Raw genomic sequence first — 25,377 nt, forward strand, 5'->3', positions numbered from 1 at the left:
GATAGACACACGGGGCATGAGAGGGGGGTGGGTGGGAGGGATAGAGACACACGGGGCATGAGAGGGGGGTGGGTGGGAGGGATAGAGACACACGGGGCATGAGCGGGGGGTGGTGGGAGGGATAGAGACACACGGGGCATGAGCGGGGGGTGGGTGGGAGGGATAGAGACACACGGGGCATGAGCAGGAGGTTGGGGGAGGGGAGAGACACACGGGGCATGAGCGGCGGGTGGGGGGGAGGGGAGAGGCACACGGGGCATGAGCGGGGGGTGGGTGGGATGGATAGAGACACACAGGGCATGAGCGGGGGGTGGGTGGGAGGGATAGAGACACACGGGGCATGAGCGGGGGGTGGGTGGGAGGGATAGAGACACATGGGGCATGAGCGGGGGTGGGTGGGAGGGATAGAAACACGGGGCATGAGAGGGGGTGGGTGGGAGGGATAGAGACACACGGGGCATGACCGGGGGGTGGGTGGTCGGGATAGAGACACATGGGGCATGAGCAGGGGGTGGGTGGGAGGGATAGAGACACACGGGCATGAGCAGGGGGTTGGGGGAGGGGAGAGACACACGGGGCATGAGCGGGGGTGGGTGGGAGGGATAGAGACACATGGGGCATGAGCGGAGGGTGGGTGGGAGGGATAGGGGCATGAGCAGGGGGTGGGTGGGAGGGATAGGGGCATGAGCGGGGGTGAGTGGGAGGGTTTAGGGGCATGAACGGGGGGAGGGTGGGAGGGATAGAGACACACGGGGCATGAGCGGGGGGTGGGGGGGAGGGGAGAGACACATGGGTCATGAGCCGGGGGTGGGTGGGAGGGATAGAGTCACACGGGGCATGAGCGGGGGTGGGTGGGAGGAATAGAGACACACGGGGCATGAGCAGGGGGTGGGGGAAGGGGAGAGACACACAGGGCTTGAGCAGGGGGTGGGGGGCAGGGGCGAGACACACAGGGCATGTGCAGGCGGTGGGGGGGAGCTGAGAGACACACAGGGCTTGAGCCGGGGGTGGGTGGGAGCGATAGAGACACTCGGGGCACGAGAGGGGGGTGAGTGGGAGGGATAGAGACACACGGGGAATGAGCAGGGGGGCGGTTGGGAGGGATAGAGACACACGGGGCATGAACGAGGGTGGGTGGGAGGTATAGGGGCATGAGCAGGGGGTGGGTGGGAGGGACAGGGACATGAGCGGGGTTGGGTGGGAGGGATAGGGGCATGAGCGGGGGGAGGGTGGGAGGGATAGAGACACACTGGGCATGAGCGGGGGGTGGGTGGGAGGGATACAGACACACGGGGCATGAGCGGTGGGTGGGACGGATACAGACACACGGGGCATGAGCGGGGGTGGGTGGGAGGGATACAGACACACGGGGCATGAGCGGGGGGTGGGTGGGAGGGATACAGACACACAGGGCATGAGCGGGGGGTGGGTGGAAGGGATACAGACACACGGGGCTTGAGCAGGGGGTGGGTGGGAGGGATAGAGACACACAGGGCATGAGCGGGGGTGGGCGGGAGGGATAGAGACACATGGGGCATGAGCGGGGGGTGGGTGGTAGGGATAGAGACAAACGGGGCATGAGCAGGGGGTGTGGGGGAAGGGAGAGACACACGGGGCATGAGCGGCTGGTGGGGGGGAGGGGAGAGACACACGGGGCATGAGCGAGGGGGGGGTGGGAGGGATAGAGACACACGGGGCATGAGCGGGGGGTGGGTGGGAGGGATAGAGACACACGGGGCATGAGCGGGGGTGGGTTGGAAGGATAGAGACACACAGGGCATGAGCGGGGGGTGGGTGGGAGGGATAGAGACACACGGAGCATGAGCGGGGGGTGGGTGGGAGTTATAGAGACACACGGGGCATGAGCGGCGGGTGGGGGGGAGGGGAGAGACACACGGGGCATGATTGGGGGTGGGTGGGAGGGATAGATACACATGGGGCATGAGCGGGGGGTGGGTGGGAGGGATAGAGACACACGGGGCATGAGCGGGGGGTGGGTGGTAGGGATAGAGACACACGGGGCATGAGCGGGGGGTGGGTGGGAGGGATAGGGGCATGAGCGGGGGGTGGGTGTGAGGGATAGGGGCATGAGCTGGGGTGAGTGGGAGGGTTTTAGGGGCATGAGCGGGGGGAGGTTGGGAGGGATAGAGACACACGGGGCATGAGCACGGGGTGGGTGGAAGGGATAGAGACACACGGGGCATGAGCAGGGGGTGGGGGAGGGGAGAGACACACAGGGCAGTGGGTGCGGGGGAGGGGAGAGACACATGGGGCATGAGCGGGGGGTGGGTGGGAGGGATAGAGGTACACGGGGAATGAGCGGGGGATGGGTGGGAGGGATAGAGACACACGGGGCATGAGCAGGGGGTGGGGGGAGGGGAGAGACACACAGGGCATGAGCAGGGGGTGGGGGGGAGGGGCGAGACACACAGGGCATGTGCAGGCAGTGAGGGGAGCTGAGAGACACATGGGGCATGAGCGGGGGGTGAGTGGGAGGGATAGAGACACACAGGGCATGAGCAGGGGGTGGGGGGGAGGGGAGAGACACACGGGGCATGAGCGGGGGGTGGGCGGGAGTGATAAAGACACACACGACATGAGCAGGGGGTGGGGGAGAGACACACGGGGCATGATCAGGGGGTGTGGGGAGGGGAGAGACACATGGGGCATGAGCGGTGGGTGAGTGGGAGGGATAGAGACACACAGGGCATGGGCGGGGGTGGGTGGGAGGGATAGAGACACATGGGGCATGAGCAGGGGGGTGGGTGTGAGGTGAGAGACACACGGGGCATGAGCAGGGGGGTGGGTGGGAGGGGAGAGACACACGGGGCATGAGCAGGGGGTAGGTGGGACGGGAGAGACACACTGGGCATGAGCGGGGGTGGGTGGGAGGGGAGAGACACACGGGGCATGAGCGGGGGGTGGGTGGGAGGAGAGAGACACACGGGGCGTGAGCGGGGGTGGGGGGAGGGGAGAGACACACGGGGCATGAGCGGGGGTTGGGGGGATGGGTGAGACACACAGGGCATGAGCGGGGGGTGGGGTGGAGTTATAGAGACACACGGGGCATGAGCGGGGTGTGGGTGGGCGGGCTAGAGACACACGAGGCATGAGCAGGGGGTGGGTGGGAGGGCTAGAGACACACGGGGCATGAGCAGGGGGTGGGGGGAGGTCGAGAGACCCACCAGGCATGAGAGGGGGCTGAGGGGAGGGAAAGAGATACACGAGGCATGAGCGGGGGGTGGGCGGGAGGGAGAGAGACACACGGGGCATGAGCGGGGGGTGGGCGGGAGGGCTAGAGACACACGGGCATGAGCGGGGGGGTAGATGGGTGGGCTAGAGACACACGGGGCATGAGCGGGAGGTGGGTGGGAGGGCTAGTTACACACGAGGCATGAGCAGGGGGTGGGGGAGAGACACACGAGGCATGAGCAGGGGGAGGGCTAGAGACACACGGGGCATGAGCAGGAGGTGGGTGGGAGGGCTAGAGACACACGGGGGCATGAGCAGGGGGTGGGGGGAGAGACATACGGGGCATGAGCAGGGGGAGTGGGTGGGTGGGCTAGAGACACACGGGGCATGAGCGGGAGGTGGGTGGGAGGGCTAGTTACACACGAGGCATGAGCAGGGGGTGGGGGAGAGACACACGAGGCATGAGCAGGGGGTGGGGGGAGGGCTAGAGACACACGGGGCATGAGCAGGAGGTCGGTGGGAGGGCTAGAGACACACGGGGGCATGAGCAGGGGGTGGGGGGAGAGACACACGGGGCATGAGCAGGGGGTGGTGGGAGGGCTAGAGACACACGGGGCATGAGCAGGGGGTGGGTGGGAGGTCTAGAGACACACGGGGCATGAGCGGGGGGTGGGTGGGAGGGCTAGAGACACACGGGTCATGAGTGGGAGGTGGGTAGGAGGGCTAGAGACACACGGGGCATGAGCGGCACTAGAGACACATGGGGCATGAGCGTGGGCTGGGTGGGAGGGCTAGAGACACACGGGCATGAGCGGGGTGGTAGGTGGGTGGGCTAGAGACACACGGGGCATGAGCGGGAGGTGGGTGGGAGGGCTAGTTACACACGAGGCATGAGCAGGGGGTGGGGGAGAGACACACGAGGCATGAGCAGGGGGTGCGGGGAGGGCTAGAGACACATGGGGCATGAGCTGGAGGTGGGTGGGAGGGCTAGAGACACACCGGGGCATGAGCATGGGGTGGGGGGAGAGACACACGGGGCATGAGCAGGGGGTGGGGGAGGGCTAGAGACACACGGGGCATGAGCAGGGGGTTGGTGGGAGGGCTAGAGACAAACGGGGCATGAGCGGGGGGTGGGTGGGAGCGCTAGAGACACACGGGGCATGAGTGGGAGGTGGGTAGGAGGGCTAGAGACACACGGGGCATGAGCGGCGGGTGGGTGGGAGGGCTAGAGACACACAGGGCATGAGCGGGGGCTGGGTGGGAGGGCTAGAGACACACGGAGCATGAGCGGGGGGTTGGAGGGAGGGCTAGAGACACATGAGGCATGAGCAGGAGGTGGGTGGGAAGGCTAGAGACACACGGGGGCATGAGCAGGGGGTGGGGGGAGAGACACACGGGGCATGAGCAGGGGGTGGGGGGAGGGCTAGAGACACACGGGGCATGAGCAGGGGGTGGGTGGGAGGGCTAGAGACACACGGGGCATGAGCGGGGGGTGGGTGGGAGGGCTAGAGACACATGGGGCATGAGTGGGAGGTGGGTAGGAGGGCTAGAGACACACGGGGCGTGAGCAGCAGGTGGGTGGGAGGGCTAGAGACACACGGGGCATGAGCGTGGGCTGGGTGGGAGGGCTAGAGACACACGGGGCATGAGCGGGGGTGGGTGGGATACAGACACACGGGGCATGAGCGAGGGGTGGGTGGGAGGGATACAGACACACGGGGCATGAGCGGGGGGTGGGTGGGAGGGATACAGACACACAGGGCATGAGCGGGGGGTGGGTGGGAGGGATACAGACACACGGGGCTTGAGCAGGGGGTGGGTGGGAGGGATAGAGACACACGGGGCATGAGCGGGGTTGGGCGGGAGGGATAGAGACACATGGGGCATGAGCGGGGGGTGGCTGGGAGGGATAGAGACAAACGGGGCATGAGCAGGGGGTGTGAGGGAGGGGAGAGACACACGGGGCATGAGCGGCGGGTGGTGGGGAGGGGAGAGACACACGGGGCATGAGCGGGGGGTGGGTGGGAGGGATAGAGACACACGGGGCATGAGCGGGGGGTGGGTTGGAGGGATAGAGACACACAGGGCATGAGCGGGGGGGTGGGTGGGAGGGATAGAGACACACGGGGCATGAGCGGGGGGTGGGTGGGAGGGATAGAGACACACGGGGCATGAGCAGTGGGTGGGGGGGAGAGACACACGGGGCATGAGCAGGGGGTGGGGGGGAGGGGAGAGACACACGGGGCAAGAGCGGCGGGTGGGGGGAGGGGAGAGACACACGGGGCATGAGCGGGCGGTGGGTGGGAGGGATAGATACACACGGGGCATGAGCTGGGGGTGGGTGGGAGGGATAGAGACACACGGGGCATGAGCGGGGGGTGGGTGGTAGGGATAGAGACACACGGGGCATGAGCGGGGGGTGGGTGGGAGGGATAGTGGCATGAGCGGGGGGTGGGTGGGAGGGATAGGGGCATGAGCCGGGGTGAGTGGGAGGGTTTAGGGGCATGAGCGGGGGGAGGGTGGGAGGGATAGAGACACACAGGGCATGAGCCGGGGGTGGGGGAGGGTAGAGACACACAGGGTAGGGGGTGCGGGGGAGGGGAGAGACACACAGGGCATGTGCAGGCGGAGAGACACACGGGGCATGAGCAGGAGGTGGGTGGGAGGGCTAGAGACACACGGGGGCATGAGCAGGGGGTGGGGGGAGAGACATACGGGGCATGAGCAGGGGGGGTGGGTGGATGGGCTAGTTACACACGAGGCATGAGCAGGGGGTGGGGGAGAGACACACGAGGCATGAGCAGGGGGTGGGGGGAGGGCTAGAGACACACGGGGCATGAGCAGGAGGTGGGTGGGAGGGCTAGAGACACAGGGGGCATGAGCAGGGGGTGGGGGGAGAGACACACGGGGCATGAGCAGGGGTTGGGGGGAGGGCTAGAGACACACGGGGCATGAGCAGGGGGTGGGTGGGAGGTCTAGAGACACACGGGGCATGAGCGGGGGGTGGGTGGGAGGGCTAGAGACACACGGGTCATGAGTGGGAGGTGGGTAGGAGGGCTAGAGACACACGGGGCATGAGCGGCACTAGAGACACATGGGGCATGAGCGTGGGCTGGGTGGGAGGGCTAGAGACACACGGGCATGAGCGGGGTGGTAGGTGGGTGGGCTAGAGACACACGGGGCATGAGCGGGAGGTGGGTGGGAGGGCTAGTTACACACGAGGCATGAGCAGGGGGTGGGGGAGAGACACACGAGGCATGAGCAGGGGGTGCGGGGAGGGCTAGAGACACATGGGGCATGAGCAGGAGGTGGGTGGGAGGGCTAGAGACACATGGGGGCATGAGCAGGGGTTGGGGGGAGAGACACACGGGGCATGAGCAGGGGGTGGGGGAGGGCTAGAGACACACGGGGCATGAGCAGGGGGTTGGTGGGAGGGCTAGAGACAAACGGGGCATGAGCGGGGGGTGGGTGGGAGCGCTAGAGACACACGGGGCATGAGTGGGAGGTGGGTAGGAGGGCTAGAGACACACGGGGCATGAGCGGCGGGTGGGTGGGAGGGCTAGACACACACGGGGCATGAGCGGGGGCTGGGTGGGAGGGCTAGAGACACACGGAGCATGAGCGGGGGGTGGGAGGGAGGGCTAGAGACACATGAGGCATGAGCAGGAGGTGGGTGGGAAGGCTAGAGACACACGGGGGCATGAGCAGGGGGTGTGGGGAGAGACACACGGGGCATGAGCAGGGGGTGGGGGGAGGGCTAGAGACACACGGGGCATGAGCAGGTGGTGGGTGGGAGGACTAGAGACACACGGGGCATGAGCGGGGGGTGGGTGGGAGGGCTAGAGACACACGGGGCATGAGTGGGAGGTGGGTAGGAGGGCTAGAGACACACGGGGCATGAGCGGCGGGTGGGTGGGAGGGCTAGAGACACATGGGGCGTGAGCGTGGGCTGGGTGGGAGGGCTAGAGACACACGGGGCATGAGCGGGGGTGGGTGGGAGTTATACAGACACACGGGGCATGAGCGAGGGGTGGGTGGGAGGGATACAGACACATGGGGCATGAGCGGGGGGTGGGTGGGAGGGATACAGACACACAGGGCATGAGCGGGGGGTGGGTGGGAGGGATACAGACACACGGGGCTTGAGCAGGGGGTGGGTGGGAGGGATAGAGACACACGGGGCATGAGCGGGGGTGGGCGGGAGGGATAGAGACACATGGGGCATGAGCGGGGGGTGGGTGGGAGGGATAGAGACAAACGGGGCATGAGCAGGGGGTGTGAGGGAGGGGAGAGACACACGGGGCATGAGTGGCGGGTGGTGGGGAGGGGAGAGACACACGGGGCATGAGCGGGGGGTGGGTGGGAGGGATAGAGACACACGGGGCATGAGCGGGGGGTGGGTTGGAGGGATAGAGACACACAGGGCATGAGCGGGGGGGTGGGTGGGAGGTATAGAGACACACGGGGCATGAGCGGGGGGTGGGTGGGAGGGATAGAGACACACGGGGCATGAGCAGGGGGTGGGGGGGAGAGACACACGGGGCATGAGCAGGGGGTGGGGGGGAGGGGAGAGACACACGGGGCATGAGCGGGGGGTGGGTGGAAGGGATAGATACACACGGGGCATGAGCTGGGGGTGGGTGGGAGGGATAGAGACTCACGGGGCATGAGCGGGGGGTGGGTGGTAGGGATAGAGACACACGGGGCATGAGCGGGGGGTGGGTGGGAGGGATAGTGGCATGAGCGGGAGGTGGGGGGGAGGGATAAGGGCATGAGCCGGGGTGAGTGGGAGGGTTTAGGGGCATGAGCGGGGGGAGGGTGGGAGGGATAGAGACACACAGGGCATGAGCCGGGGGTGGGGGAGGGTAGAGACACACAGGGCAGGGGTTGCGGGGGAGGGGAGAGACACATGGGGCATGAGCGGTGGGTGGGTGGGAGGGATAGAGTCACACGGGGCATGAGCGGGGGATGGGTGGGAGGGATAGAGACACACGGGGCATGAGCAGGGGGTGGGGGGAGGGGAGAGACACACAGGGCATGAGCAGGGGGTGGGGGGGAGGGGCGAGACACACAGGGCGTGTGCAGGCGGTGGGGGGGAGCTGAGAGACACACGGGGCATGAGCGGAGGGTGGGTGGGAGGGATAGGGTCATGAGCGGGGGGGTGGGTGGGAGGGACAGGGACATGAGCGGGGGTGGGTGGGAGGGATAGGGGCATGAGCGGGGGGGAGGGTGGGAGGGATAGAGACACACGGGGCATGAGCAGGGGGGTGGGGGGGGAGAGACACACGGGGCATGAGCGGGGGGTGGGCGGGAGGGATAGAGACACACGGGACATGAGCAGGGGGTGGGGATGGGAGAGACACACGGGGCATGAGCGGGGGGTGGGTGGGAGGGATAGAGACACACGGGGCATGAGCGGGGGGTGGGTGGGAGGGATAGAGACGCACGGGGCATGAGCAGGGGGGTGGGTGTGAGGTGAGAGACACACGGGGCATGAGCAGGGGGGTGGGTGGGAGGGGAGAGACACACAGGGCATGAGCTGGGGGTAGGTGGGAGGGGAGAGACACATGGGGGGGTATGATCAGGGGGTGGGGGGAGGGGAGAGACACATGGGGCATGAGCGGTGGATGGGTGGGAGGGATAGAGACACACAGGGCATGAGCGGGGGTGGGAGGGAGGGATAGAGACACACGGGGCATGAGCAGGGGGGTGGGTGTGAGGTGAGAGACACACGGGGCATGAGCAGGGGGGTGGGTGGGAGGGGAGAGACACACAGGGCATGAGCGGGGGTAGGTGGGAGGGGAGAGACACACGGAGCATGAGCAGGGGGTGGATGGGAGGGGAGAGACACACAGGGCATGAGCGGGGGTGGGTGGGAGGGGAGAGACACACGGGGCATGAGCGGGGTGTGGGTGGGAGGGGAGAGACACACGGGGCATGAGCGGGGGGTGGGGGGAGGGGAGAGACACACGGGGCATGAGCAGGGGGTGTGAGGGAGGGGAGAGACACACGGGGCATGAGCGGGGGGTGGGTGGGAGGGATAGAGACACATGGGGCATGAGCGGGGGGTGGGTGGGAGGGATAGAGACACACGGGGCATGAGCGGGGGGTGGGTTGGAGGGATAGAGACACACAGGGCATGAGCGGGGGGTGGGTGGGAGGGATAGAGACACACGGGGCATGAGCGGGGGGTCGTGGGAGGGATAGAGACACACGGGGCATGAGCAGGGGGTGGGGGGAGGGGAGAGACACACGGGGCTTGAGAAGGGGGTGGGGGGAGGGGAGAGACACACGGGGCTAGAGCGGCGGGTGGGGGGAGGGGAGAGACACACGGGGCTTGAGAAGGGGGTGGGGGGAGGGGAGAGACACACGGGGCTAGAGCGGCGGGTGGGGGGAGGGGAGAGACACACGGGGCATGAGCCGGGGGTGGGTGGTAGGGATGGAGACACACGGGGCATGAGCGGGGGGTGGGTGGGAGGGATAGTGGCATGAGCGGGGGGTGGGTGGGAGGGATAGGGGCATGAGCGGGGGTGAGTGGGAGGGTTTAGGGGCATGAGCGGGGGGAGGGTGGGAGGGATAGAGACACACAGGGCATGAGCCGGGGGTGGGGGAGGGTAGGGACACACAGGGCAGTGGGTGCGGGGGAGGGGAGAGACACATGGGGCATGAGCAGGGGGTGGGTGGGAGGGATAGAGTCACACGGGGCATGAGCGGGGGATGGGTGGGAGGGATAGAGACACACGGGGCATGAGCAGGGAGTGGGGGGAGGGGAGAGACACACAGGGCATGAGCAGGGGGTGGGGGGGAGGGGCAAGACACACAGGGCATGTGCAGGCGGTGGGGGGGAGCTGAGAGACACATGGGGCATGAGCGGGGGGTCGGTGGGAGGGATAGAGACACACGGGGCTTGAGCGGGGGGTGGGTGGGAGGGATAGAGACACACGGGGCATGAGCGGGGGGTGGGCGGGAGGGATAGAGACACATGGGGCATGAGCGGGGGTGGTGGGAGGGATAGAGACATACAGGGCATGAGCGGGGGGTGGGTGGGAGTGATAGGGGCATGAGCAGGGGGTGGGTGGGTGCAATAGGGGCATGAGCAGGGGTGGGTGGGAAAATAGGGGCATGAGCGGGGGGAGGGTGGGAGGGATAGAGACACACGGGGCATGAGCGGGGGGTGGGGGGAGGTGAGAGACACATGGGGCATGAACGTGGGGTGGGGGGGAGGGGAGCGACACACGGGGCATGAGCAGGGGGTGGGGGGGAGGGCTCGAGACACATGGGGCATGAGCGGGGGGTGGGTGCGAGGGCTAGAGACACACGGGGCATGAGCGGGGGGTGGGCGGGAGGGAGAGAGACACACGGGGCATGAGCGGGGGGTGGGCGGGAGGACTAGAGACACACGGGGCATGAGCGGGGGTGGGCGGGCGTAGTAGAGACACATGGGGCATGAGCGGGAGTTGGGTGGGACAGGGCTAGAGACACACGGGGCATGAGCGGGAGGTGGGTGGGAGGGCTAGAAACACACGGGGCATGAGCAGGGGGTGGGGGAAGAGACACACGGGGCTTGAGCAGGGGGTGGGGGGGAGGGATAGAGACACACGGGGCGTGAGCGGGGGTGGGGGGGAGGTGACAGACACACGGGGCATGAGCGGGGGTGGACGGGAGGGATAGAGACACACGGGGCATGAGCGGGGGGTGGGGGGAGGGGAGAGACACACGCGGCATGAGCTTGGGTGGGGGGGAGTACTCGAGACACACGGGGCATGAGCGGGGGGTGGGTGGGAGGGCTAGAGACACACGGGGCATGAGCGGGGGGTGGGCGGGAGGGAGAGAGACACACGGGGCATGAGCGGGGGGTGGGCGGGAGGATTAGAGACACACGGGGCATGAGCGGGGGGTGGGTGGGCGGGCTAGAGACACACGGGGCATGAGCGGGAGTTGGGTGTGACAGGGCTAGAGACACACGGGGCATGAGCGGGAGGTGGGTGGGAGGGCTAGAGACACACGAGGCATGAGCATGGGGTGGGTGGAGAGACACACGGGGCATGAGCAGGGGGTCGGGGGAGGGCTAGAGACACACAGGGCATGAGCGGGAGGTGGGAGGTCGGGCTAGAGACACACGGGGCATGAGCAGGGGGTGGGGGGAGAGACACACGGGGCATGAGCAGGGGGTGGGGGGGATGGCTCGAGACACACAGGGCATGAGCAGGGGGTGGGTGGGAGGGCTAGAGACACACGGGGCATGAGCGGGGGGTGGGTGGGAGGGCTAGAGACACACGGGGCATGAGCGGGGGGTGGGTGGGAGGGCTAGAGACACACGGGGCATGAGCGGGGGGTGGGTGGCTGGGCTAGAGACACACGGGCCATGATCGGGGGGTGGGTGGGAGGGCTAGAGACACACGGGGCATGAGCAGCGGGTGGGGGGGAGGGCTCGAGACACACGGGGCATGAGCGGGGCGTGGGTGGGAGGGCTAGAGACACACGGGGCATGAGCGGGGGGTGGTGGGAGGGCTAGAGACACATGGGGCATGAGCAGGGGTTGGGTGGGAGGGCTAGAGACACACGAGGCATGAGAGGGGGGTTGGGTGGGAGGGATAGAGACACACGGGGCATGAGCGAGGGGTGGGGGGAGGGAGAGAAACACACAGGGCATGAGCGGGGGGTGGGTGTTAGGGCTAGAGACACACAGGGCATGAGCGGGGGGTGGGTGGGAGGGCTAGAGACACACGGGGCATGAGCGGGGGGCGGGTGGGAGGGCTAGAGACACACAGGGCATGAGCGGGGGGTTCCTGGGAGGGCTAGAGACACACGGGGCATGAGCGGGGGGTGGGTGGGAGGGCTAGAGACACATGGAGCATGAGCGGGGGGTGGGGGGAGGGAGAGAGACACACGAGGCATGAGCGGGGGTGGGGGTGGGGGTAGGGAGAGACACACACACGGGGCATGAGCGGGGGTGGGGGGAGGGAGAGAAACACACGGTGAATGAGTGGGGGGTGGGTGGGAGATCTAGAGACACACGGGGCATGAGCGGGGGGTGGGTGGGAGGGCTAGAGACACACGGGGCATGAGCGGGGGGCGGGTGGGAGGGCTAGAGACACACGGGGCATGAGCGATGAGCGGGGGGTTGGTGGGAGGGCTAGAGACACACGGGGCATGAGCGGGGGGTCGTTGGGAGGGCTAGAGACACACGGGGCATGAGCGGGGGGTGGGGGGTGGGAGAGAGACACACGAGGCATGAGCGGGGGTGGGGGTAGGGGGAGAGACACACGAGGCATGAGCGGGGGGTAGGCGGGAGGGAGAGAGACATGCGGGGCATGAGCGGGGTTGGGGGGGAGGGAGAGACACACACAGGGCATGAGCGGGGGTGGGGGGAGGGAGAGACACACACGGGGCATGAGCGGGGGTGGGGGGGAGGGAGATAAACACACTGGGCATGAGCGGGGGTGGGGGGGAGGTCGAGAGACACACGGGGCATGAGCGGGGGTGGGGGGGAGGGAGAGAGACACACGAGGCATGAGCAGGGGGTGGGGGGAGGGAGAGAGACACACGGGGCATGAGCGGGGGGTGGGGGAACAAACAAAAACACGGACATTCCGCACGGACATGAGTTCGTGCAGCAGATCCCGCTCCTCGGCCCTCCGCTGGCCACCGTGTGCGATGGCATGAGCGGGGAGCTGGAGGAACAGGGGACACACGGAGCATGAGCGGGGGTGGGGGTGACAGGAAGGACACATGGGGCATGAGCAGGGGTGGGGGGGACAGAAAGGACACACGGGGCATGAGCGGGGGGTGGGGCATACACAGGGCATGAGTGGGGGTGGGAGGAACAGGAGACAGACACGCTCCTGCTGACGTGACAAAGCCTCTCATGCGGGAAAGAAAGATAGGGGCGTCTCTGAAGCCAGACGCACTGCACGCTTTCACCACATCCAATGAGAGAGCACGTCAGATGTCCGCGGACAACACGGAAGCTGCTGGCCCAATCACCGTCCTGTCCGCGGAGCGAACAGGGAAGTCCGTCCGCGGACCGAACACAGATATCACTAATTTTTTTTGCCCTACTTTTTGGTCATTTTAAAAAAAAACTACTGGACGGATTTTCACCAAATTTGCAAAAGCACGCTTTCGGGACCAAGCCGCTGCTCCTGGTCTAAATTTGGTGAAAATCCGTCCAGCGGTTTGGGCTGTAGGCGCGAGCAAAAATTTTTGCCCATTCAGTCTATGGGAAAAACAGAAATTTTGGGACACCCCCTATAACTTTTCCCCCCCTGCACGAATCCTCACCAAACTTTGCAAAAAAATTCACAGTGTAATTCAGTAAAAAAAAACTTTGTTAAAGGGACGTTATGGTTCCAAGTAAAACCGAAAAACCCCTGAAATTCGCCAGTCATGGTAAGTTAAACAACCATAACTCGTGCCACCACTGTGCATTGCTAAGACTAACACCCAGGACATCAAAGATGACATCACAAATGTCATTGATGACATCACTGATGACATCACATGTCTGGTACCCCCTTTATTTTTTTACTGACATATCTCGGGCACATGGTTTTCTTCAGTAGGAGGCAGGAAATAACAATTGAAAAGGTACTATATTAGTAGAGTTATCCCTCAAGTTTTTTTTCACAGTAATTCTCTTAGGGTTCAGTCATATCCTATGAAACATATACATAAGGGAAGACATAGGCTTGAAAGACAGCAATTGTTTCTGTGCATTAAGATAATCATTAGGGTTATCAGCACTTTTGATATTTCTTTTTTTTATTACTATACTTTCCCTGTATATATTCATATTTGTACACATTTTACTCACACTATTTTGTGACCCCCCTCTAATTTTCCCCCTCTTGACAGAATCCCACCAAACCTTTGGGAACCATTTATATCTAGATCCATAATCGTTTTGACAACTGTTGTGCAGATTTGTCAAATGGCAACACATTTTTAAGCCTTTACCACATTGTGGGACCCCCTCTAATGTTGCCCCCTCTTCACAGAATCCCACAAATCTTTGCAAAACAATTTGGAATTAGGTCTAGATTCAAATTCCAAAATGACATGCAGATTCATTGAGTGGCGCCAAAGTTATAAGCCATCCAAAAACTGCTTTTCACCAACCCTGTAACAACCCTGTAATGCAGAAATGCGAACACCACAGGACTGTCCCAGGACATCTGGAGTGTTCGTGGACTTTCGGGGCTCAAAACCATGTTGCACACAATGCGTATGTTTCTACATGTGTATGTTAGTATACTTGATAGAATTTATAATAGAATGTATTTATATCAACATATTGATTAATGCACTAAGTAGCTCATGATATTTATGCAAATTATCCTTGACACTTTTTTGTGAACATTATAATAGGAATGCATTGTACACAGTTTTTATGAATATTGAATGCACATGTGATGTCATCAGTGATGTCATCAATGACATTTGTGATGTCATCTTTGATGTCCTGGGTTTTAGTCTTAGCAGTGCACAGTGGTGGCGCGAGTTATGGTTGTTTAACTTACCATAACTGGCGAATTTCAGGGTTTTCCGGTTTTACTTGGAACCATAATGTCCCTTTAACAATGTTTTTTTTACTGATTTTCATAGGTTTTTAGTAGCGCAACTTAACCATAACGTCCCTTTAACAAAGTTTTTTTTACTGAATTTCATAGGTTTTTAGTAGCGCAACTTAACAATATCTCTGACTTTATGTACATGTAACATGGAACATACTGAACCCCCTCTACTGAATTTGATGTCCGCAAACTCTTCTAATGTCTGCGGACATATGCGGACAACAGCACCACTACCCAAAAAGTCTGGGGGTATGTTTAATTGTTATATCATAACATATGAACATTTTACAAATTCACAAACCAGCACACATACACATTAACAGGGTAATTCATAGAATTTCGCAGAGAAGTGTCGCAAGCGGCTCGCGCAGATTGTCCGCGTGCGATTGTCTGCGCCAGGCGCGTGCGCCAAAACCGATTTCCGCGCACAGCGTATTCATGGATTTCAGGCTCCCAAACCAGCCGTGGCGCAGAGTATCGCAGCAACCCTGCAGCAGCACCAGTAACGCCCCCAATCACGCCCTCGCGCAAGGAAAAGCCATCAAAATCGCTAAATCATCGCAAAGGGCTGCGCCAACCCTGGACCAGTTTACAGGGCTGCCAAACAAGGAACGCAAAGCGGGTAACGTTCATATCAGGGGTACGCGGGAAGTATTACATGCGATTAGCCAGGGTACGTGTATGACAGGGGTATGCGTGAAGTTTTACACGCGATTAGCCAGGGTACGTGTATTACAGGGGTACGCGGGAATTATCACACGCGATTTGGCTGGGTACGTGTATGACAGGGGTACGCGTGAAGTTTTACACGCGATTAGCCAGGGTACGTGTATTACAGGGGTACGAGGGAATTGTCACACGCGATTTGGCTGGGTACGTGTATTACAGGGGTGCATGGGAATAATCACACGCGATGTGGCTGGGTACGTGTATTACAGGGGTGCGCGGGAATTATCACACGGGATTTGGGTGGGTACGTGTATTACAGGGGTGCGCGGGAAGTTACACACGCGATTAGGCTGGGTGGGTCCTCACAGGTGTTTCCTGTACACCCTCCACGGCCCCTGCAGGCAGCCCTCAAAACAGGGGACTACCCTGCACACCCACACCTGCTCATGTCTCCCACCCACCAACCCCCCAGCAGTGTGGGGCACCCTCCACCAGGCCCCCACTCATGCCCCCTATCACCCCCACCCCCCAGCCACCATGGGCAGCCCCAACCAGGCTCCCACCCATGTCTATCACCACCCCCACCCCCCACCCACCATGGGCAGCCTCTGCCAGGCCCCCACTCATGTCTCCCACCACCCCCACCCCCCCAGCAGTGTGGGGCACCCTCCACCAGGCTCCCACCCATGTCTACCACCACCCCCACCCCCCAGCCACCATGGGCAGCCTCCGCCAGGCCCCCACTCATGTCTCCCACCACCCCCACCCCCCCAGCAGCGTGGGGCACCCTCCACCAGGCCCCCACTCATGTCTCCCACCCACCCCCACCGCCCAGCAGTGCAGGGGCACCCTCCACCAGGCTCCCACCCATGTCTACCACCACCCCCACCTCCCAGCACTGTGGGGCAGCCTCCACCAGGCCCCAACCCATGTCTCCCACCACCCCCACCCCCCAGCCACCATGGGCAGCCTCCGCCAGGCCCCCACTCATGTCTCCCACCACCCCCACCCCCCCAGCAGTGTGGGGCACCCTCCACCAGGCCCCCACTCATGTCTCCCACCCACCCCCACCCCCCAGCAGTGCAGGGGCACCCTCCACCAGGCTCCCACCCGTGTCTACAACCCCCACCCCCCAGCATCCAGGGGCACCCTCCACCAGGCCCCCAATCATGTCTCCCACCACCCCCACCCCCCAGCAGTGCAGGGGCACCCTCCACCAGGCCCCCACTCATGTCTCCCACCACCCCCACCCCCCAGCAGTGCAGGGGCACCCTCCACCAGGCCTCACCCATGTCTCCCACCACCCCCATCCCCCAGCCACCATGGGCAGCCTCCGCCAGGCCCCCACTCATGTCCCCCTGTACCCCCACCCCCCAGCAGTGCAGGGGCACCCTCCACCAGGCTCCCACCCATGTCTACCACCACCCCCACCCCCCAGCTACCATGGGCAGCCCCCACCAGGCCCCCACTCATGTCTCGCACCCACCCCCACACCCCAGCCACCATGGGCAGCCCCCCCAGGCCACCACTCATGTCTCCCACCACCCCCACCCCCCCCCCCAGCAGTGTGGGGCACCCTCCACCAGGCCCCCACCCATGTCTCCCACCACCCCCACCCGCCAGCCACCATGGGCAGCCTCTGCCAGGCCCCCACTCATGTCTCCCACCCACGCCCACCCCCCCCGCAGTGTGGGGCACCCTCCACCAGGCTCCCACCCATGTCTACCACCACCCCCACCCCCCAGCCACCATGGGCAGCCCCCGCCAGGCCCCCACTCATGTCTCCCACCACCCCCACACCCTCAGCAGTGTGGGGCACCCTCCACCAGGCCCCCACTCATGTCTCCCACCCACCCCCACTCCCCAGCAGTGTGGGGCACCCTCCACCAGGCTCCCACCCATGTCTACCACCACCCCCAGCCACCATGGGCAGCCCCCGCCAGGCCCCCACTCATGTCTCCCACCACCCCCACCCCCCAGCAGTGCAGGGGCACCCTCCACCAGGCTCCCACCCATGTCTACCACCACCCCCACCCCCCAGCCACCATGGGCAGCCCCCACCAGGCCCCCACTCATGTCTCCCACCCAACCCCACCCCCCAGCAGTGCAGGGGCAGCCCCCACCAGGCTCCCACCCATGTCTACCACCCCACACCCCCCAGCCACCATGGGCACCCCCCGCCAGGCCCCCACCCATGTCTCCCACCCCCCCACCCCCCCAGCAGTGTGGGGCACCCTCCACCAGGCCCCCACCCATGTCTCCCACCACCCCCACCCCCCAGCCACCATGGGCAGCCTCCGCCAGGCCCCCAATCATGTCTCCCACCCACCCCCACCCCCCAGCAGTGTGGGGCACCCTCCACCAGGCTCCCACCCATGTCTACCACCACCCCCAACCCCCAGCCACCATGGGCAGCCCCCGCCAGGCCCCCACTCATGTCTCCCACCACCCCCACCCCCCCAGCAGTGTGGGGCACCCTCCACCAGGCCCCCACTCATGTCTCCCACCCACCCCCACCCCCCAGCAGTGCAGGGGCAGCCCCCACCAGGCTCCCACCCATGTCTACCACCCGCCCACCCCCCAGCCACCATGGGCCGCCTCCGCCAGGCCCCCACTCATGTCCCCTGCCCACAGGCCCTGACAATCCTCAAGCATGTGCCTCATGGCCAGCCACCACAGCCCAAAGACACAACCAAGTATTACATGTGCCCATGATACTACTCCAATGGAAACAATGTAAATCAACACATGTGTCACACACACACACAATGGTTGCAAATGAACCTGAAAACCCATATCATGACATGCATGAAAACAATGAGATGAAACCACACATTGAAGAATGAAAAAATCCAAATAATGTATTAAAAACAACATCAATGGCAATCAAAATTAACCAAAATACACAAGTAAAATAATAACAAAATTAAACTGGCTGTCCCTTTTCAAATTAAAATCAATAAATGATAATCCAAAAAAATATCTTCCAAAGTTCAAGTCCATGAAAAGCTAATGAAGGGAAAAAAGAAATAGAAAACCATTGCTCCATGGGAAAAAATATTCATAGTAAAAAAAATATCCAAATCCAAAGTCCAACTATGTACAAAGTATTCAGGGTCCATCATCCCAAGAGAAGAAATGAAACCTACAAAAAAACCTATCTAAAATGGAACTATATACAAAAGGTGGAGCAGTGTCCGTCGACTCCAAATAAAAATAAACTATAAAGGAAACCTATCACTAAATAACTATATACAATGGCGGCGGGCCAGTCCAGCGGCTCACTTAGTGGTGTTCCGGGCCAGGGCATCATCGAACTCCTCGTCTATTTCCCGGAGGCGGTCCTGTTCCATGGCCCCGAGGGTCCGCAGGGACGCCGACATGTTCACCTCCAACTCCCTGCGGATTGCCTCGAGGCACTCGGCCCGCCTCAGGGCCCTCCGCATGGAGTTCTCCGCCCTGACCATCGTGAGCCACGCCTCCTCCGCCCGCCGCCGCTCCGCATCTATGGCGTGGCCCAACCGCTGCCACACGGAAGACACTTCCCGTCCAGGGTCCTCCTGCCCTCCGGCCGATGCCTGCCCCTCCGATGTTGAAGGCCCCGAGCTATCGTGGCTCCCACCTACAGCCTCCTGCTGCTGCAGCTGCTCCTGTCCATGTGCCCTCTCTGATGGTGCCTGCACATCCTCCTCCAGCTGGGGTGCAGTCATTGATGTGGCCACCCCTGCTGGACGTCCGACTCCTGACTGTGGCAGGGATCTGTTGTCCACCAGCCTGGCCGCACGGTCGGAGGCAGCTCCACAGGGCACCCAGGTGACACATGGGTGGGAAGATGGCATGGAGGACGACTGGGGCATAGGGGGTTCTGTGGAGAAGGGGGTCGGAACAAGGTCCAGGAAACGGAGGAATCCAGCCCTGGTGAGCTGTACCAGTGGGTCAACGCGGTCACGAGCCATGCGAGAAGACGTGCAGACTCATCATGAAAAGACTGCAGGTCAGCTCGCATGGCCTGTTGACGCAACACCACCCCACCCTGGACAGGCTCAACCTGGTGCAGGATAGCCACATCCGCAGGGAGAGGAAGGCCAGGTGTTGTAAGCCAATCCTCTCCCTGAGAACGGGTCTGGAGGTAGGCATCCCCGCTGGTGCAAGATGATGCAGTGACAGGAGCAGGGACAGGATTGCGCACAGGCACCTCCGCGGCGGCCTGTGCTGCCTCCTGTCCCTGATCCTGCACTGCACCACTAGCACCAGTGGAATCCCCACCTCCAGACCCCGCCACTGTCGCTTGCACGGCCTCCTCCTCCACCAAACCCCCCACCAACCTGGATGACTCCGTGCCATCTTCCTCCGTTGGGCCCTGTGGGGTCCCAGCTGCCCCTTTTGCTGCCGCGGAGTCCAACTCCAACCTCCGCCTCTTGGACCTCCCCTCGGCAGCTGCGGCCTGGGATGCGGCACCGGACTCCTCACTCCCCGATGAGATCACAACCTGGGAGGGGATCTGGGCCTTGCGTCTCCGGCTGGTGGTGCGACCCCTGCCGCTGTGCTCCACAGCACCTTCTCCGCCCTCTTCATCAGTTGACGCTGCAGACAGGGAGAAAGAAAACACAGGCATCAGGGCACTGTAAAATGGACTCATACACACATGACAGTTATACATGAGTGGCATTAGTAAACCTCAGACATGGCATCACAATCCCCAACATACATGTCATTTCAACTTGCACACATGAGCCATACCACAGCCATATTGCAACAGCCAGCACCATCCATTCACATACAACAGCATGAGCAGCCAAAGGTCATCCACACATCACATGCAACATAGGGAGTACACTACACATGCACACACAACACCAAACTTGCATGCATGTGTACACCTCCGCCAACTGTCGCAGTGTTTTGATCGACATCCATGTCACACCTGACAATCAGTCCTCCACATCCTGTGCCATGCAAGCCCACACACACAAGCACCATCCATGTGTCACACATGAGACCCCTCGCATGTGTCACCCTCACGGCCCTGTACACCCCCCCTACTTGGCCACATAAAAATACATGTTCAACCTGCACACTCCTGGCACACCACCACACGCGCAGCTTACAATCAGTATGCATGTACACTTACCGCTCGACTCCAGACGGGTCTGCTTCTCAAGGACCTGGATGTGGAGCGCTGGGGATATGCGTTCCAGGACCCTCATCTGATCTTCCGACAAGTGGCCCCGGCGCCCCTTAGCATCCGCTGCCTTCAGGAGGCGCCGGGCCTTGTTGAGGGTCCTGGACCTGAAGTCCTCCCAGCGCTTCCTGACACGTTTGTAGTCGCGGACTGCCACCTCCTCCGCGTTGATGGCAGTCACGATGTCCATCCAGATCCGAGTCCGTCCTTCCTTGTCGGCATGCAACCTTCCGAAGAGGGCATCATACTGCCCCAGGACATGCTCCACCAGGACACCAACTTCGGTGGCAGTGAAGCTGGTGCCCCTCTGCCTCCTTGGCCGGGGGTTGCCACTGGTGCCAGATGTTGCAGTGCCCGACATGGCAAACCCAGAGGCAGGAGTGGGTGGGCAACTGGGTCCTGGGGCTGGGCTGTGGGGCGATGGAAAAGCAGTCGGAGTCTTCGGTTCCAGCAGGGGTGGTCACAGCAACAGCACCCCTGGCTGATGTGCAGGCAGCAAATGGCAGGGCACGTGGGCAGCAGGCAGTCAGGCAGCAGCAGATGGCAGGTGGGAGCGTGCTCAGGGCTCTGGGGGGCAGTAATTCGGCCTTCTGGGCAGGAGCGTGGTCTTCCGTGTGTGAACGTGTGGCCAGCTTGATACGGAGTGATTTTGCACGTGAAAATCCAACACGTCTGCGTGTAATTCGAGGAAAGGCCCTTAGCGCGTAAACGCGTCAGCACACTGTACATTCATAGGCCCAAAGGCCACCAGCGTATGCACGTCTATGAAGTCACGTGCACGTTGAATAGGGCACACATTGGAAATGTTGCGTGTTAAAAAAATGAAAGACACGTCCGAGTGTCAAAGCATGTAATTGGTGGAAATGGCCTTAGCGCGTACACGCGGATGTGACAAAGCGTGTAATTGGTGGAAATGGCCCTACACGCAGAAGTGACAAAGCATGTAATTGGTGGAAATGGCCTTAGCGCGTACACGCGGATGTGACAAAGCGTGTAATTGGTGGAAATGGCCCTAAACGCAGAAGTGACAAAGCGTGTAATTGGTGGAAATGGCCCTACACGCAGAAGTGACAAAGCGTGTAATTGGTGGAAATGGCCCTACACGCAGAAGTGACAAAGCGTGTAATTGGTGGAAATGGCCTTAGCGCGTACACGCGGATGTGACAAAGCGTGTAATTGGTGGAAATGGCCCTAGCGCGTACACACCGTAAGTGACGCTGGACGTGTGGGCCTGCATAAAAGGTACGTGTAGAACACCATTTCCTTGTACGTGCTTTTCGTGGAGAGCGAGTGGGTGAATTCTGTACTTCTTGTCGTTTCACACGCGATTTACTTCACGGCGTTTCAAGTTCGTACTCCCTGTTACCTCTGACGGCTTTTTCTCTTTTTTCTCTTTTTCTGGTTTTCCTGGGCCTGTTCCCTCAAACAGTGTTCCCTTCTACTGTTGTCCTGTCTCCTCAGACAGCGTACAAATCTTCTTTTGGCGGGGGTGTTGCCAACCAAACGCGCTTCTTTTTCACGCTCTTTTTCCTGGCAGACGGTGAGTCATGCACGTATCTAGCATCTGTGCTTGCCCCGTGTGTAGCCTACCCCTTCAGAGGTCATTCTAGGCTGCGTGTGACACGCATACGTTCATTCTTGTGTTACTGGGTGCCACAGCGTAGTGCAGGTTTTTTTTCCACAGACGTGGTCTAGGAGGGGTTGCGTGCATGCCATCTCCCTTTTTTGGGCTTCCTGTGCGTTGCGTGACCCGTCATCTTTCCCCAGGGGTCACATTCAGCCTTGCTAGAGCACTAGGGTACAATTACCATCTGGTACCCAACCCCTTTGACCCCCAATTGCCCAGGACAATAGTTTACAGCCACTCCCATACGCACATTAACATCAGTGCCATGGTTGGGAGGCGAGGATTCCGTAAGGGTGGCAAAGGTGGACGAGCCACAAGTGGTGGCCGTGGTGGATCCGGTAGGGGACGTGGTCGTTACTTGCAAGGTGACCCTGTCCCCCCATGTGTGGAGGACCAGTCAAGGGCACCCATAATCCCCCCCCCTGGTTGAGGCTGATGTGGCTGACACCATCCATGCTCAGCCCTTGTTGGACCAGCCCATTGTGGCACCAGACCTGGCTGACTCCATGGCTGACTTCCAGGTCATCAGGCCACGTGGATCAGGGGCAGCAAGGTCATCTGCTGCCCCAAGTAGGCAGGGTGGGGAGGCTGCAGGGGCAGCTGCGGCTCCATCCACCCCAGCTCTCACACACCCAGCCAGGACAGTGTCGGTCCTAGTACATCCTGCTGACATTCCCCCTGACACCATTACACTTGAGCCAATGCCTGCACCAACTCCCATGCTGAGTGTGCAATCCCACACTCCTGATACAGAGTCCACCAGGGCTCCTGCCCCTAGTGTCCAGAGCGGCGCAGGACACTCAGGATCACCACCACCTTCCAAGCGGAAGAGGAAGAGTGCTCGTCCGGCACAGGCTGATGCCCCAGACACGGCTACACAGTCCGGCCCGTCGAGGAAGCCCAGCTTCACGGATGCCGAACTGAATGCACTTGTCGAGTATGTGTCCGCACATGATAACGAGATGGTCATTGTTGCAGGATCCAAGACCACACCTGCACAACGCCAGGCACACTGGCAGACCGTTGCGGACATCGTAAGTGCCCTTGGAATCGTGAGGCGCACAGCCAATGATTGCTATAAGCGCTGGAATGACCTAAAGCGCAGGGCAAAGAATAAGCTGGCCTCAAGTCATGCCGCAACTCTAGTGACTGGAGGTGGGTCTCCAGTAGAAGACATGGAACTCACTCCACATGAGTCAGTCGCTGGGACCTACGTCACGGAGGAACAGATCCAAGGCGTGGGAGATCTGCCTGATTATGAGGCATTGTCCGGTGAGTGCACATGCATGTGTGTGTCATCCATGTGCATGGTGTGTGTGTGAGGGCTTCTGTTTGTGTGCCAGGTGAGGGTGTGTGCGCCTGAGTCATTTGGGTCACCCATGTGCTTCATGCAATACATTCTGCGCAGCAGCATTTGGCCATAGCAGTATCCCTTCTGCCAACAGTAGACATCTAGGCCAACAGCACGCCAGTTGCCCTTGAAGTGTCACCTTGCCACAACATTGTTGCTTATTTTTCTCTGTTCATTCAGGCAGATTGTTTGCATTCCACCACTTTTACTAGGCATTTCTCAGTCCTGTAGTCACATGCCTGACATGGCTATGGTAAAGTGGAGTGACTTTGTTACCTGGATATCATTTGTTCACACATGTCCCTGTGCAATCGGACCATTTTGGACTGGCAGCTCCAGGTAAAAAATCAGACCTGTTTGGATTAGAAAAGCTATTACATGCGGGAACTGGACTGAATGAATAAGTGCTGCCCTCCTCTCCATCTTCACTCAATAGCAATGGAACATGCCATCTGTGTGATGGCATGTGTATTTCACCTGGCAATCACAGGCCAATGTGTGATGCCACTGCCAGGCAGCATGCAGAAAATGTGTTCATCTTCCATCTTGGTGTCATCAGTGTGTGCCATTTGCCTGCCCTTCATACGCAGTGAGGGTGCATGCATGGGAGGGTTTTAGTCATGTGGGACATGTGTCAATCAAGTACTGGTTCTCTTGCTTCTCAGCCCTCATTGTGTGCCATGGTGCTAATGCCTGTTTCCATTTGTTTTCTTTTATGTCTTTGCAGGGGAAGACGCACCTGATACTGCTGGGGTTGTGGAGATGGTGCAGACCCAGGAGGGGTCCGAGGGACGACCGACCACCAGTGAGGGACGTGGTGTGGTGGTGGGTGAGAACCCACAACTGCTGCAGGTCGTGCCCTCAAGGGGTGTCTCTGGCTGCACCTCCCCCGAGCTGTACTCAGGTGTTGATTCGGATGATGAGACCTACGTGCCGTCGCAGGTGAGTGTTCCTGGGAGGGATTCTGTTCTGTCCCACCAATCTGCACCAGGGTCAGAACCCTCAATGGGGATGTCAGTGTTGGCAGTTACGCCTTTGGTGGTTACGGATGCAGGGTCACACTCCGCGACATCTGATCCTTTTCCTGGGCCAGCAGATCAGAGGGGGAATGCAGTCCTGCAGCCTCAGGCAGTGCCGGCACAGCAAGGCGCAGTTCGCCTTGCCCCAGACGGGTGTGGTGCCCGCCGACGTGGTGGCCGTACGCCACCTGGCAATACCGCATGGGAGCAATCCATTTACGGTATGGCAACCCAACAGGCAGCATCATCAGAGATGATGGCTCAGGCCATGGATAGGGTGGCCACTTCCATTGTCCCCCTCGAAAGGCTGATGGAGCGACTACAGCAGGCAACCGACTCCATCTGCCAGTCACACAGGGAGGACATGTTGGCGTCCAACAGGGACAGGCGGGCGGCACTGGCGACTCTGCAGGAAGCCATCTCCATAGAGTCCCAGGGCCACAGGGAAGCCCTGAGGCAGGAGCTCCTTCACCTAAGGACGACTCTTGTTGAGCTTGAGGCTTCAACAAACCGAAGGACAGAACAGCAGCTGGAGCGTCTCACCCGTATGCTCTCAGCTGAGATGCAGGCAACTAGGGCGGAGGTCCGGGCATCCCGTGAGTTGTTGCATGGGGACCTCCGCACACTCATCCTCCAGAACGAGACCTACCACACCCGCATGCTTGCAGCCATGGAGGAACAGACTAGGGCCTTGCGTGGGCTGCCTCCCATAGTGCAACCACCTCCGGATGCAGCTGCACAGGGTGATAATAGCGACAGCA

The sequence above is a fragment of the Ambystoma mexicanum genome, chromosome 5q (assembly GCF_040938575.1).
Source record: "Ambystoma mexicanum isolate Mex_15411 chromosome 5q, UKY_AmexF1_1, whole genome shotgun sequence".
Lineage (NCBI taxonomy): Eukaryota > Metazoa > Chordata > Amphibia > Caudata > Ambystomatidae > Ambystoma > Ambystoma mexicanum.